We start from the raw sequence: 16,735 nt of genomic DNA, 5'->3' as shown, positions 1-16,735 counted from the left end.
AGGCCCGGTGCTGTCATAAGGCAAACCACGCGTCCGCTTGAGGGCGCATGGACTCGCAGCTGATGGGGGCGGAAAAATGAAGACTTTTTTTATACTAAGACCCCCACCTGTGCGCCACGCCGCCGCACAGCAGAGGTCACTGCCACCACTCCACCCTCTCTGGTTTTATTGCTGCGGCCCACCGAGATTCCCCTGCGGCACCAGCGGCACTTCAGGCTGCCATGAGGAGGTGGGGGGGGGGTTCCGGTGTGTCGGTCCCATACCTCTCACACACTTTGCAGCTGCAGTCCGGCCCTGCAGTTGCACAGTGAGTGACACTTGCAGCTAAATAGGTGCGTTATTTATAGGTGCGGTCTGGAGGTGCGTTATTTACTTCTATGCTGCACCTCCAGACATCTTGCTGTATCAGGTCAGAGGGGAGGGGGAAGGGCGGAAGCAGCACAGCGGCCTGAGAGGTCAAAGGCTATCAAGCATGGAGGCTGTCTGTGCCATTCCTCCCGTGCCCTCCTCCTCTTCATCACCTCTGAATGCTCTGATGCTCTCCTCCCAGCTGCAGACCCCCTTCATAGCTGTCCTTGAATGAAGGGAGTGAAGGTTAGTGTATTACAGTGGGCTCCAAACTACCGTATGTACCTCCTGCTGTTACAGACTACACCACCCAGCATGCCCAGAAAGCCTTTGGCTCTCCAGGCATGCTGGAAGTTGTAGTTTTGCAACAGCAGGAGGTTCATAGTTTGGAGACCACAGGTGTATTGTATAAAAATGTGTTAGCCTCTTAACAGAGGTGGTGTTACATAGGACTGCAGGTCACATCTGCTACATTATCTGTATCAGAGAGTTATCACTGTGTTATCTGTGGTGTTACATAGGACTGCAGGTCACATCTACTACATTATCTGTACTCAGAGAGTTATCACTGTGTTATCTGTGGTGTTACATAGGAAATAATTTAAAGAAACATGTATGCAAGGGAGGTGGGGGCGCAGGGTGGAATGCAGGTTTGGGGGGGGGGGCACCAAAATGGAGCTTCGCTTGTGTAGGCAGAAATCCTTGCACCGGCCCTGGCTGGCAGTTGTAGTTTTACTCATCACAACTGCAGAACTTACAAGTGACTACAGCTCTGATGGGACATAATGAGGAGAATACACAATAATATCAGTGACTACAGGTGACTTCTCTATAGTCTTTCCTTATGCACCCTCATCATACATAAGGAGGATCATCCTCCTGCCAGTGGCACCCCCATCATCCAGGATGGTGGGGGTGCTACTGGCAGAAGGATGATCCTCCCAATGGATTATGAGGGTGTTCCCAGAAAGCATTGCAGGTCTTAAAGAGGCAGCTTCCTGGGGCTGGAGGATAGGATTTTGTGTCGGGGGCTGAAACTGGAGTGCGGCAGCCTGCAGGTCATGAAAGAAGTGCTCTTCGGTCTGGGGATGCTGCAAATACCGGCTCAGTTGAGTGACGGTGTGCAGATGCGGGGGGGGGGGGGTGCTGCCGGCCGTGGTGTCACCCCTCCAGGCTGGTGTCACCCGCAAGCCACTGCCTTGCCCAATCAGTTCAATCACCTCCCTACATATAAATACACACTTCCCCTTCCCGTCCTTGCCGGATCTTGTTGCCTTGTGCCCTGTGAAAGCGTTATAGTGTGTTCCCTAGCCTGTGTGCCCAGACCTTCTGCTGTTGCCCCTGACTACAAACCTCGCTGCCTGCCCTAACCTTCTGCTACGTCTGACCTCACCTCTGTCTAGTCCTTGTGTACCGCGCCAGTCTCAGCTGCCAGAGAGGTCGAGTCGCTACTGGGGAACACGACCTGGTAGTTACCGCCGTAGCAAGTCCATCCCACTTTGCCGCGGGCTCTGGTGAACACCAGTAACTGCTTAAAACTGATTCCCCAGTACGACCCACGTCATCGCCTCTCTGGCACAGAGGATCCACCTCCAGTGTCCTCACCAGCCACTAGTCAGGATCCTGACAGTAGATCCGGCCATGGATCCCGCTGAGGTACCGCTGCCAAGCCTCGCTGACTTCACCTCCGTGGTTGCCCAGCAGATTGCCCAACAAGGACAACAGCTGTCGCAGTTGACCACCATGATTCAACAGCTTCTGCATCCACAACCATCTCCTCCGCCAGCTCCAGCATCCCCTCCTCTCCGAGCTGCCGCTACTATTGCTAGAGTCCGCTTGTCTCTCCCGGATAAGTTTGACGGAGACTCTAAGAAGTGTTGGGGATTCCTGTCCCAATGTTCCCTGCACCTGGAGATGTGGTTGGACCAATTCCCCACAGAACGGTCTAAGGTGGCGTTTATGGTCAGTTTACTATCTGGGAAGGCCTTGGCCTGGGCCATGCCGCTCTGGGACCGCAACGATCCTGCCACTGCCTCCGTCCTGTCCTTCTTTTCTGAAGTCCGCAGTGTCTTTGAGGAACCTGCCTGTGCCTCATCCGCGGAAACAGCCTTGCTGAACCTTGTCCAAGGAGATTCTACAGTGGGCGAATATGCCATACAATTCCGTACTTTGGCCTCTGAGTTGGCCTGGAACAATGAGGCTCTCTGCGCGACCTTTAAAAAAGGTTTATCCAGCCACATTAAGGATTGTCTGGCCGCACGAGAGATACCCTCCTCCCTGACTGAACTTATCCAGTTGGCTACCCGCATTGATATGCACTACATTGAAAGACGTCAGGAGCTCCGCCAGGAGAAAGATCTTGTTCGCACCAGGCGATACCCACGCCTGGCTCCTCTCTTCCAGCATCCTTTGCAGCCTGTTACTGTGCCTCCCGCTGAGGAAGCTATGCAAGTGGACCGGTCTCGCATGACCCAGCAAGAGAGGACTCGCCGGAGGAACAAGAACCTATGCTTATACTGTGCAAGCTCTGAACATTTCCTAAAGGACTGTCCCCTTCGTCCTCAGCGTCGGGGAAATGCTCGCACCTAGTGAACGTGGGAGAGGCGTCACTGGGTGTAAATTCTTCCTCTCCACGCCTGGCTATTCCAGTGCGGATTTCTCCAGCCGCTAAAGCCTTCTCTGCGGAGGCTTTCTTGGATTCATTGAAGCCTACTTTATCAACCGGTTTAACATCCCTGTTATCCGTCTTGTCAAGCCCTTCTTCATTTCTTCGGTTAACGGAGAAAAACTGAATTACACCGTACGTTACCGCACAGAACCCATGCACATGACCGTGGAGAAACGATTGAATTTTTTGTTCTGCCAAACTGCACCTCTGACATCCTACTATGCTTACCCTGGCTCCAGCGTCACTCTCCTACCCTCGACTGGACCACTGGGGACATTAAATCCTGGGGCTCTTCCTGCCACACACGCTGCATAAAGTTGGTACCTACTAGCCAAGTCTCCATCGCTTCTCCATTGCTCGGCCTTCCAAAGGCCTATCAGGACTTTTCTGATGTCTTTTGCAAGAAACAGGCAGAGGCCTTACCCCCACATAGGCCCTACGATTGTCCTATTGACTTGCTCCCTGGTACCACACCGCCCCGTGGCAGGATTTACCCTCTCTCTGCTCCAGAAACTAAGGCCATGATGGAGTACATTCAGGAGAATCTCAAGAAAGGTTTCATCAGGAAGTCTTCTTCTCCTGCCGGAGCAGGATTCTTCTTTGTTGCCAAGAAGGAAGGGTCACTACGCCCTTGCATTGACTACCGCGGCCTCAATAAAATCACTGTAAAGAACCGCTACCCTCTGCCTCTCATCTCGGAACTCTTTGACCGTCTGCGCGGAGCTAAGATTTTTACTAAGCTTGACCTCAGGGGCGCATATAACCTCATCAGAATTCGTGAAGGAGATGAGTGGAAAACTGCTTTTAACACCAGAGATGGTCACTTCGAATACCTCGTCATGCCATTTGGTCTTTGCAACGCCCCTGCAGTCTTCCAAGACTTTGTCAATTAAATCTTCCGGGACTTATTGTATACCTGCGTAGTGGTCTATCTTGATGACATACTAATCTTCTCCTCCAACCTAGAGGAACACCGCCTCCATGTTCGTCAAGTGCTCCAGCGCCTCTGTGTTAACCATCTCTATGCCAAAATTGAAAAATGTCTCTTTGGACGTAGCTGTCTTCCTTTCCTGGGATACCTGGTCTCAGGACAAGGTCTTCAAATGGACCCCGACAAGCTCTCTGCGGTCTTGGATTGGCCCCGCCCCTCGGGACTTCGCTCTATCCAGTGCTTCCTCGGATTCGCTAATTACTACCGTCAGTTCATCCCGCACTTCTCCACTATCGTGGCTCCTATTGTGGCACTGACAAAGAAAGATGCGAATCTGAGATCCTGGCCTCCCCAAGCGGAAGAAGCTTTTACTCGCCTTTGCCTCTGCCCCCGTTTTGACTAGGCCCGATCCTCTGAAACCATTCTTCCTTGAGGTAGACGCTTCTTCAAAAAACCGCAAAAGGAAAAAACATCACTTGCGTTTTTTTTTCTAAAACTTTTTCTCCTCCTGAAAGGAACTACGCTATTGGTGACCGTAAATTGTTGGCCATTAAGTTGGCACTAGAGGAGTGGAGACATCTCCTGGAAGGATCCCTTCACCCTATCACCATCTACACTGACCACAAAAATCTGTCCTACCTACAGTCCGCCCAGCGCTTAAATTCTCGCCAGGCCAGGTGGTCGTTGTTCTTTGCCCGCTTCAACTTCCAGATCCATTTTTGTCCTGCAGACAAGAATGTCAGGGTGGATGCCCTATCACGTTCCACCGATGCCATGGAAGCTGAAGCCTCTTCCCAACACATCATCCCTCCTGAGTGTCTGATCTCTGCTTCTCCTGCTTCTCTGGTGCCTGTTCCTCCAGGAAAAACTTATGTCCCTCCACGTCTTCGCCTCCGGACTCTCAAATGGGGTCATTCCTCCCACTTGGCGGGTCACGCTGGAATCAAAAAATCCATTCAGTTGATTGCCAGACACTATTGGTGGCCTGCCTTTGAAAAAGATGTGACTGAGTTCGTACGGTCCTGTACTGTCTGTGCACGTGACAAAACACTTCTCCTTCCCCTGATGGTGCCAGAACAGCCTTGGTCACATATAGCGATGGACTTCATCACTGACCTTCCTGTATCCCATGGCAACACTGTCATTTGAGTGGTCGTTGATCGATTCTCCAAAATGGCTCATTTTGTCCCCCTTCCTGGCCTCCCTTCTGCGCCACAGTTGGCGAAGCAATTCTTTTTGCACATTTTTCGTCTCCACGGACTGCCTACGCATATCGTCTGTGATAGAGGCGTTCAATTCATCTCAAAATTCTGGAGAGCACTCTGCACCCAATTGAAGATTAAATTAAATTTTTCCTCCGCCTACCACCCGCAGTCCAATGGACAAGTGGAAAGAGTGAACCAGACTCTTGGTGACTACCTGCGACATTTTGTCTCCTCCCGCCAAGATGATTGTGTCGAACTGTTACCCTGGGCTGAATTCTCATACAATTTCAAAAACTCTGAGTCATCCGCCAAGTTTCCATTCTTTGTGGTGTACGGCCATCACCCGCTTCCCCCCCTCCCCATTCCCATTTCATCTGGAGTTCCTGCCGTAGATGAATTGACCCGTGACTTTTCCTCGATTTGGAAAGAGACTCAAAAGTCGCTCTCACTGGCCTCTTCTCGAATGAAGAGACATGCGGATAAGAAGAGAAGAACTCCTCCTGTCTTTCCCCCTGGTGACAAAGTGGGGCTCTCTGCCAAATATATTCGGTTTCGTGTCCCTAGCTACAAGCTGGGTCCACGTTACCTCGGGCCATTTAGAGTCAAAAGTCAAATCAACTCTGTCTCCTACAAGCTCCATCTTCCTCCTTCTCTTCGTATTCCTAACTCCTTTCATGTTTCCCTTCTCAAACCTCTCATTCTTAACCGCTTTTTCCCCAAGGTCACTGTTCCTGCTCCTGTCTCTGGCTCCTCTGATGTCTTCTCGGTAAAAGAAATCCTCGCCTCCAAGGTTGTCAGAGGTAAAAAAAAAAATTCTTGTTGACTGGGAGAACTGTGGCCCCGAAGAGAGGTCCTGGGAGCCCGAGGACAATATCTTCGACAAGGAGCTCATCCATAGGTTTCTGGGCTCCAAAAAGAGGGGGAGACCTAAGGGGGGGGGGTACTCTAACGCCGAGCGCTCCGGGTCCCACGGCTTCCCCGGAGTGCTCGCAGCGTTATGCTAACAGCAGCACTCCGGTCTCTGTCTCTGACCGCGAGCGCTGCTGTGTTTATGCCGGCCGGGACGCGATCCGCATGGCAGGTCAGACCCGCTCGCAGATCGCGCCCTGTTCTACTGTCCCTCCTCCTCCGGTCTCGTCCCCGCGCACTCGGCCCTGCTCCCTAGGGCGTGCGCGCGCCGACGTTCTAAGATTTAAAGGGCCAGCGCACCGCTAATTGGTGCCTGGCCCAGGCAGTTCAATCACCTCCCTACACATAAATACACACTTCCCCTTCTCGTCCTTGCCGGATCTTGTTGCCTTGTGCCCTGTGAAAGTGTTATAGTGTGTTCCCTAGCCTGTGTACCCAGACCTTCTGCTGTTGCCCCTGACTACGAACCTCGCTGCCTGCCCTGACCTTCTGCTACGTCTGACCTCGCCTCTGTCTAGTCCTTGTGTACCGCGCCAGTCTCAGCTGCCAGAGAGGTCGAGTTGCTACTGGGGAACACGACCTGGTAGTTACGGCCGCAGCAGGCCCATCCAACTTTGCGGTGGGCTCTGGTGAACACCAGTAACTGCTTAGAACCGATTCCCCAGTACGACCAGCGTCATCGCTTCTCTGGCACAGAGGATCCACCTCCAGTGTCCTCACCAGCAGCTAGTCCGGATCCTGACAATAATCCTATCATTAAATCTTCATACAACGCCTGGTCAAAATACTTAATCGCGGCTGCTGCGGATAGTGTAGCTTCAAAAAATTCTCTCCCTCTCCCTTTCATTCAGGCCTCTATCCCTCAGATGGAGATACAAAGGTGGACCACACGTGGCATCACTCATGTTAGACACTTACACGATGCAGGAAGTCTACTGACATTCTTAGACTTACAGTCTAAATACCATGTGCACAAAAGAGATTTTTATATGTATCTGCATATCAGACATTTTCTTAACACACTGGTATCTGCCCCCATGCAGTGACACTGGCATTTCTTAATAGCAACTTAAAAAGGTTGGGCATGCTATACTCCACCTTCACTCACTCCACAAAGTTCCATAAATCCCATCCCTTCTGCACTTGAGAAACATCATTGGGCACCACAATTGAAGAACAGAAATGGTCATGGGCATTTAAAAGGGCACATAGAGCCTTCCAATGTGTCTCTCACATGGAATCCCTATCCAAAACTACCCTTCAATGGTATTTTACTCCTGAAAAATTGTCCCTTATGTACCTTGACTCCTCCCCCTTGTGTTGGCAACAATGTGGTAAAAGGGGCAGCCTTATACATATCCTGTGGAAATGCCCAAATATAATGCCCTTCCGGACAGCATGTAAAACACTTTTGGAAACAGTATTACTTCTACAGATTTCCTGGTCTCCACAACTTGCACTGCTATTTATTGACATACACTTCATTTCAACTAAACTACGTGACCTGACGTGTATTATTTGTATTGTCGCAAAAATCACGCTTACCAAAGAGTGGAAATCCCCAACAATTCCCTTTATTAATGAAGTTGTAAAAAAATTAAACATTACCTGCATGTATGAAAAATCAATAGTTTTAGGAAATGGTTCCTTCTCTAAGTTTAATTCTCGTTGGGCTAATTGGCTCTCCTCTCCTTTCCCCACCGTCACTAAATAAGTCACATAGACCGCACTCTGCCTTCAGGAGCTCTCGTAGCCCCTGAAGATGCGGGCCTCTTATACAAGGCATTATTGTTTTATAGTTTATATTGTATATACGCATTTGAACAAAATTCTCAATAAAAAATTATTGAAATAGAAAATGTGGCTTTGTGGGACTGGGCGTGATTTGCAAGCCAGACCAATGCACCAAAAGGGTAGATAATAGAAGGTGTGTGGCTTAAACGGTGGGCAAGTCTTTGCGAGATGGGGTGTGGCTTGCACGCCGGACTGACACATTCACCAGAAGATGCAGAGTGGAGCTTGTAGAGTAAGGTAACGGAAGTCCCATGTATTTGCATGGGACTTGAAATGAAAACCCATCTTTTATATAAGGGTGTAGGTAAGGGTTAATTTAACTATCATATCTTTTTATTGACATATAAGTAATATGTGTACCAGGTATTGAAATATCTCCAGCCGTACAGAAGTTATGTGGGAACATACATTTCCCATTATTTGCATGAGACTTTAAACAAAAACCCCAACCCTCACAAATGGGGGTAGTTAAGGGTTAAATTAACTATCCTATATTTTAAGTGGACATATAAGTAACATGTGACCAAGTATTATCGAGATATCACCAACCGTTTGGAAGTCCTGCAGTAACATATATTTCCCATAGACTTGTATGGGACTTTAAACAAAAACTCCGACCCTGGCAAATGGGGGTGAGTAAGGGTTAAATTACCTATCCTATGTTTGTTGTTGACATATTAGTAAGTTGTTTCATGATAATATCTTTAGCCGTTTGTACGTGATGCTGGAACGTACACACATACACACACACATTGGGGGAGATTTATCAAAGCTGCCAAACTACAGAGGGTTAGGCTGGTCTGTTGTGCGCCTAATTTATCAAAAGGTGCACGGCTCTTGATAAATTCTGTGCACATACTTTGTGATCTATGCTTTAGACTCTATTTAAACCTGCTTCAGTATGGTCTGACATTTCGGTGTACTTTCAGCCGATGCGACTTGTCGCTGAAAAGTCGCTTTTGAGAAATTCAGCACCAATGCATTTTTTTTGTCTAAAATAGACTAGAATACATCATGTTCTAAAAATCCTCTAAAGCAAAAGTGGCAGAAAAGTCACACATATTTAGACTGCGACTTTCTGTGTGAAAAATTTTGACAGGAAAAAACAGTCTAAATCCATTGATAAATATCCCCTGTTACGATTCGGCAGGCTGGATGTGGATCCTCTGTGTCAGCGAGGGATTGGCGTGGTCCGTGTCGGTGGACCGGTTCCAGGGTTGCTACTGGTTTTCATCAGAGCCTGCCGCAAAGCGGGATGGTCTTGCTGCGGCGGTAGCAACCAGGTCGTATCCACTGGCAACAGCTCAACCTCGCTGACTGCTGAGAAGACGTGGGACAGAAGGAGTAGGCAGAGGCAAGGTCAGACGTAGCAGAAGGTCGGGGCAGGCGGCAAGGTTCGTAGTCAATGAGGATAGCAGGAGATCTGGAACACAGGCTTTGGACAACACTAAACGCTTTCACTGGCACAAGGCAACAAGATCCGGCAAGAAAGTGCAGGGGAAGTGAGGTAATATAGACAGGGAGCAGGTGGAAGCTAATTAGGCTGATTGGGCCAGGCACCAATCACTGGTGCACTGGCCCTTTAAATCTTAGAGAGCGCCCTAGAGAGCGGAGCAGCGCGCACCAGAACATGACAGCCGGGGACCGGGACGGGTAAGTGACTTGGGATGAGATTCGCGAGCGGGCGCGTCCCGCTATGCGAATCGCATCCCCGCCGGCAATGTCAGTGCAGCGCTCCCGGTCAGCGGGTTTGACCGGGGCGCTGCAGAGAGAGAGACGCCGCGAGCGCTCCGGGGAGGAGCAGGGACCCGGAGCGCTCGGCGTAACAGTACCCCCCCCCCTTAGGTCTTCCCCTCTTTTTGTCTCCTTATCCCTTAAAAAGAGATGAGAACATAGGGGACGCCTCTTGAGTCTCCTTCTGAAAAAAGTCCTGGGTAGCTATACCAGTGGCAGGTAGTTCAGAAGAAGTGGGAATGGGGAGGGGGGGCAGAGGGTGAAGCTTGTCACGGGGCAGTGTCTCACCAGGACGGGGGCTATGAGGAGGCACGGCACAGTCCAGATAGGCCTTGGGGAGACCAGGAACAGGAGGAGACACTGAGGCCAGACAGACGGGACTGGGAGCAGATGTGAGGCATTTCTTACGGCAAGCAGAACCCCAATTCTTGATCTCCCCGGTGGTCCAGTCAAGGGAGGGAGAATGATGCTGGAGCCATGGCAGACCGAGGAGGACTTCAGAGGTGCAGTTGGGAAGGACGAAAAATTCAATCTTTTCGTGATGGGGTCCAATGCACATTAAGAGGGGTTCTGTGCGGTAACGCACAGTACAGTCCAACTTCACTCCGTTGACCGAAGAAATGTAGAGCGGCTTGAGGAGACGGGTCAGCGGGATGCAGAACTTATTCACCAAAGAGTCCAGAATAAAATTTCCAGAAGCACCAGAGTCCAAGCAGGCCACGGCTGAGAGGGAGGAGTTGGCAGAAGGAGAAATCCGCACGGGCACAGTGAGATGTGGAGAAGCAGACTTCGTACCAAGGGACGCCACTCCCAAGTGAGCTGGGTGCGTGCGTGCGTCTCCTAGACGTGGAGGACGAATAGGGCAATCCACCAAGAAATGTTCGGTACTAGCGCAGTACAGACATAGATTTTTTTCCCTATGGCGAGTCCTCTCTTCATGGGTCAGGCGAGACCGATCCACTTGCATAGCCTCCTCGGCGGGAGGCACATGGGTAGATTGCAAAGGATACTGTGGGAGAGGTGCCCAGAGATCAAGGTCTTTTTCCTGGCGGAGCTCCTGGTGTCTCTCAGAAAAACGCATGTCAATGAGGGTGGCCAAATGGATAAGTTCTTGCAGGTTGGCAGGAATCTCTTGTGCGGCCAGCACATCTTTGATGTTGCTGGATAGGCCTTTATTAAAGGTCGCGCAGAGAGCCTCGTTATTCCAAGATAATTCGGAAGTGAGAGTACGAAATTGGATGGCGTACTCGCCTACTGAAGAATTACCCTGGACCAGGTTCAGCAGGGCAGTCTCGGCAGAAGAAGCTCGGGCTGGTTCTTCGAAGACACTACGGACTTCAGCGAAGAAGGACTGGACTGTGGCAGGATCATTGCGGTCCCAGAGCGGTGTGGCCCAAGACAAGGCCTTTCCAGAAAGAAGACTCACTACGAACGCCACCTTAGACCGTTCTGTAGGAAATTGGTCCGACAACATCTCCATATGTAGGGAACATTGAGACAAGAAGCCACGGCAGAGTCTAGAGTCCCCATCAAATTTGTCCGGCAGGGACAAGCGGAGGCTAGGAGCGGCCACTCGCTGTGGAGGAGGTGCAAGAGCTGGCGGAGGAGATGGTTGCTGCTGTAGCAGTGGCAGAAGTTGCTGTAACGTGGCGGTCAACTGCGACAGCTGCTGTCCTTGTTGGGCAATTTGCTGCGATTGCTGAACGACCACCGTGGATAGGTCAGCGAGACTTGGCAGCGGCACCTCAGCGGGATCCATGGCCGGATCTACTGTTACGATTCGGCAGGCTGGATGTGGCTCCTCTGTGTCAGCGAGGGATTGGCGTGGACTGTGTCGGTGGACCGGTTCTAGGGTTGCTACTGGTTTTCACCAGAGCCCGCCGCAAAGCGGGATGGTCTTACTGCGGCGGTAGCAACCAGGTCGTATCCACTGGCAACGGTTCAACCTCGCTGACTGCTGAGAAGGCGTGGGACAGAAGGGGTCAGACGTAGCAGAAGGTCGGGGCAGGCGGCAAGGTTCGTAGTCAATGAGGATAGCAGGAGATCTGGAACACAGGCTTTGGACAACACTAAACGCTTTCACTGGCACAAGGCAACAAGATCCGGCAAGGAAGTGCAGGGGAAGTGAGGAAATATAGACAGGGAGCAGGTGGAAGCTAATTAGGCTGATTGGGCCAGGCACCAATCATTGGTGCACTGGCCCTTTAAATCTTAGAGAGCTGGCGCGCGCCCTAGAGAGCGGAGCCGCGCGCCAGAACATGACAGCCGGGGACCGGGACGGGTAAGTGACTTGGGATGCGATTCGCGAGCGGGCGCGTCCCACTATGCGAATCGCATCCCCGCCGGCAATGTCAGTGCAGCGCTCCCGGTCAGCGGGTCTGAGAGAGAGAGAGACGCCGCGAGCGCTCCGGGGAGGAGCAGGGACCCGGAGCGCTCGGCGTAACATCCCCCATTGAGTTTATATATATATATATATATATATATATATATATATATAGTAAATTTGAGTAGCCATATTAGTCGAGTGATGCAGATGCAAATCATAAAATGTTGCAGTATCTTGTAATACCTTTTTTATTGGACTAACAGCATTTTGTAAAGACAAGCTTTCGGGATTCCTCCCTTTATCAAGTCCAAAGCAAATCTAAGCTCACAAGTAGAAGACACAGGTTACATCTCACAAATATGCAGGGGTTAAGACAATAGATGTAGAGAATTCACACTAAGATGGGCCATAAATTGTCCTGTTATGGGAACATAGACTAAATAGATAAGAATGAGAAAAAGGGGGAGGGAGGGGGAGCAGGGGAGAGAATGATAATTAGCAGGACATAGTGAGATGTAAAAGAGAACACAGTGCAGGTTATAAGAGAATACAGTACAGCACAGGTTATAAGAAATTTTGATAATGAGATAAGAAGCTCAAATCCACATTAAGTCCCCTGTTTTTCGAGTCAAAAAACTGTATCATTTTGGCTTCAAATGTCTTTCTCTCACGTGTTTTTCAACAAAAGGGACGGCCATTTTGCCGTAGCTCTTTTTTACATTCTAAACACTATACCCGGAAGTGGTGCAGTGTAGTGGAGGACAGTAATGGCGCCGGAGTGCATACTGGCGTTCAGATAATCATCTCTTCTTGTGTAACCATTGTGATTGGTCGGCTGTGCATATATAAGGTGCCCCACCCCAGTTGCCCACCACTCCTGGATAAAGCCCCGTTGGGTGAAACGCGTTGGAGGTCTGGTGGGTAACTGCGGAGCGGAGGGAGTGTTATTGATCTATGCCACTACTACATGTGGCTTTCTCTGTGATCCGTCTTGTGTGCGTTTTTAAACATATTGGGGGAGATTTCTCAAAACCTGTGCAGAGGAAAAGTTGCCCAGTTGCCCATAGCAACCAATCAGATCGCTTCTTTCATTTTCAAAAGGGCCTGTGGAAAATGAAAGAAGGGATCTGATTGGTTGCTATGGGCAACTGGGCAACTTTTCCTCTGCACAAGTTTTCATAAATCTCCCCCATTGGTCCTATCTATTTATTTGGCACGCTGTTGGCACTTTAAAACATGTGAGTTGCACTATAATTAACAAGTACATATTTATTATTATATTTATGAGGCAATGTTGCCCTGATATGTGCCCTATGTGTATATAATCTTACTTTGATATACTTGTCTTTTTTTGCACCTTTGTTTAGCACACCTGGACACTATATATATATATATATAATTTTTACCTTCTTTTTATCTCCCCCTGCTCCCTGGTTCCCACTTCTGTTTGTCCACGCTATGTGTGTAATTTTTATATGTCTTTATATTATTCTAAATAAAATGTATTTTAGTTTATACATGGTCCGTTTTCAAGTGGTTTCTTTTCCTTTTGGTTCTATATTTAGAGTGTTTACCACAGGACCCTATACATTTATGAGCATATCTCCTTTCCTTTTTTGGCGCTTTGATACATGCTAGAATGTACATGCAAAAGATGAACTGATTAGACTTCTAAGTGGTTTGGGATCAGTTCACTCAATGTGCAGTTTGGATGTGTTTTTTTTATTCAAAGTGAGTTTTTTTGTAAAGAAATATTGCCAAGAAGAGTAAGTGATTTGGCATAAAGGCATCTTTTGACTTTCCCACATAGATCCCTCTGTGAAAGGGTGCATTCACACCACGTTTTTGCAATACAGTTCCCGTATATGTTTTCTATGTGAAAACCGTATGGAACCGTATCGAAAACCATATGCATTGACTCTCCATTGAAAACCGTATGCATTGACTCTCCATAGAAAACCGTATGCCAAAAGATGCATCAGGTTGTGTCCGTTTTGCATCCTGTACGGTTTTGTCAGTTTTTTTCCCATACCCAAAACCGTAGCCTACCACGGTTTTTGGTCCGGGAGAAAAACTGTATTAAACCGTATACTTAAAAAAAAAAATGGGAGTCAATGGGAACCGTACAGAACTGTATGTGCGTAATACGGTTCGATCCGGTTTTCCCCATACAGTTTTTGACTTTGTACAGTTTTTTTTCTTGGTATTTCAATCAAACAAGTGAAACTTTATTCATAATGGAGTGAAAAGTTAATAAGGTATACATTTTTTTCTTAAAAAACGGATGCAACCGGACATCATTTTTTAAACCGTATATGGTTTTTAACTGTATACGGGTTAAAATTTGTACACAGTTTGATACAGTTTAGTCCGGTTTTGAGGAATCAGTTTTTCATCAAAAAACTGATAGGGGAACTGTATTGCAAAAACGTGGTGTGAATGCACCCAAATACAGCTGATCAGATCATATGACATTCTATTTCTTTGGGTAAAAGCTTTTAAACCTCTTAAGGGGTTATCAGTCTCAACCAGGATTTTTCCTTACGATGCCCATTGTGTGTGATATAAAAAATAAACCTCTACTTATCTCCAGTGCTCCCGTGATTTCTCAGTTGTCCTGCTCCTGTCCCCCAATGCCATCGCCTTCCTGAGCTGCAGTGTAAATTGTGGGGCCCTGGAAGCACCTATGCCCATAGTGTCATACTGCAGCTCAGCGAATTGTAGGCTGAGGTGGGACATCACTTTGGCCAGCGATTTGCTGAGTGGCAGTGACACACACTGGGTCTGGGTGCATCTCGGGCCCGACATGTCACGCTGCAGCTCAGGAAGACAATCACATGGGGGGCAGAGGTGGCTCTTCCATTAGGTGAGTTAGGCAGCTATCTAAGACCTCACGCTTAAGGGGGGCTTCGCAGCTGCCTAACTCACCCGCTAAGTGAGTGGTGATACGTACATATGTATGTGTATATGTATGTATATACGTACACATCGCCACTCTGCAGAGCTGGGTCCGGGACTCATTTAACTATAAGCGCGTCTTACAGACCCATCTATAGTTAACTGTGCCGCTTGGATGATTGACAGAGCAAAGAGCCATTGGCTCCCCACCCTGTCAATCACACTTGTGGCCACCTGAGATATGCAGAAAACCACAAGAGGCCCGAGCGTCTCTTACTCTGTGCTCCGGTCTGTGCTAGAGCACATAAAATATGTCATCAACAGACCTAATTGGACTGCTATTACTACCTAAAGGGGGTCACTGAGGGGACTGCTATTACTACCTAAAGGGGGTCACTGAGGGGACTGCTATTACTACCTAAAGGGGGGTCACTGACAGGACTGCTATTTCTTCTTAAAGGGGGTCACTGAGGGGACTGCTATTACTACCTAAAGGGGGTCACTGACGGGACTGCTATTACTTCCTGAAGGGGGTCACTGAGGGGACTGCTATTACTACCTAAAGGGGGGGGTCGCTAAGGGGACTGCTATTACTACATAAAGGGGGTCACTAAGGGGACTGCTATTACTACCTAAAGGGGGGTCACTAAAAGAAACTGCTATGACTTTCTAAAGATGGGGGTATACTAAAGGGATTTGCTATTACTGCCTGAAGGGGGTCACTAATGGGACTGCTCGGGGGTCACTAAAGGGGACTATTACTACCTAAAGGGGGTTATTAACCTGTTCAGGATGTGGGGTGTATGCATACGCCCTGCATCCCGAGTCCTTAATGACGTAGGGCGTATGCATACGCCTGTGGGAATTCCGGGCCTGTGGGGACCAGACCGGGATGCCTGCTGGAATCATTCAGCAGGCATCCCGGCACACTGCCGAGGGGGGTCCTGAGACCCCCCGATGTAGACGATCGCAGAAAATCGCATGTCAATTCGATCTCCTCTTATCCCTTGCCATTAGTCAGAACTGAGTTCTGACCAATGGCAGCGCAGGACAGGGGGTTGCCATGGAAACCCCCCGTTCTGCCCACTCCTGGATGTCGGGCAGAACGGGGAGAGAAGATGGAGACCGGTACCTTACCTGAAGATGGCATGGGGACCGAAGATCATCGTGGAGACTGCAGAGATCACGGCTCAGGTAGGGAAACGACGGTGGGGGGGATGAAAGTCAAAGTAAAGCGATCTTTACTGTGGCAACCACAGAACTACAACTCCCAGCATGCCTGGGCAGTCTAGGCATGCTGGGAGTTGTAGATTTGCAACATCTGGAGGGTCACAGTTTGGAGACCACTGTTACAGTGGTGCCCAAACGGTAGCCCTCCAGATGTTGCCAAACTACTACTCTCAGCATGCCTAGACTGCCCATGCATTCTGGGAGTTGTAGTTCTGTAACATCTGTCCCTTCAGATTTTGCAATTTTCATGACATTTTTGAAAATTGCTGCTCTACTTTGAAGCCCTCTAATTTTTTTCAAAAAGTAAAAATATGTCCATTTTATGATGCCAACATAAAGTGGACATATTGTATTTGTGAAGAAAAATAAAATGTATTTGGAATATCCATTTTCCTTACAAGTAGAGAGCTTCAAAGTTAGAAAAATGCTAAATTTTCAAATTTTTCATGAAATTTGGGGATTTTTCACCAAAAAAAGATGCAAGTAATGATGAAAATTTACCACCAAAATAAAGTAGAATATGTCACGAAAAAACAATCTCAGAATCAGAATATTCCGTAAAAGCGTTTTAGAGTTATTAATGCGTAAAGTGACGGTGGCCAGAATTGCGAAAAAGGGCTGCGTCCTTAAAGGGTTAAAGGGAGTGGATATTGCAACTTAAAAGGAGTTATTACTACTGCTACCTAAAGATG

The 16,735-nt window shown here is 48.7% G+C and overlaps 2 protein-coding genes across 6 annotated transcripts in view; one reads left to right on the top strand and one right to left on the bottom strand.

Annotated features, from left to right (window-relative positions):
* The window catches only part of LOC130361916 (5-hydroxytryptamine receptor 3A-like), a 135,840-nt gene that overhangs the window by 98,764 nt on the left and 20,341 nt on the right, over positions 1–16,735 (bottom strand). The window lies entirely within an intron of this gene.
* ABCC5 (ATP binding cassette subfamily C member 5) overlaps positions 482–16,735 on the top strand; it is a 169,487-nt gene continuing 153,233 nt past the window's right edge. The window contains exon 1 of the mRNA XM_056565597.1: positions 482–594. The gene's annotated coding sequence lies outside the window, so the exon portion shown is untranslated. The remainder of the gene's footprint in view (positions 595–16,735) is intronic.

The sequence above is a fragment of the Hyla sarda genome, chromosome 3 (genome assembly GCF_029499605.1).
Source record: "Hyla sarda isolate aHylSar1 chromosome 3, aHylSar1.hap1, whole genome shotgun sequence".
NCBI classification, from domain to species: Eukaryota; Metazoa; Chordata; class Amphibia; order Anura; family Hylidae; genus Hyla; species Hyla sarda.
Note: the sequence above shows the minus strand (reverse complement) of the source record. Positions and strands in the feature narration are given on the sequence as shown.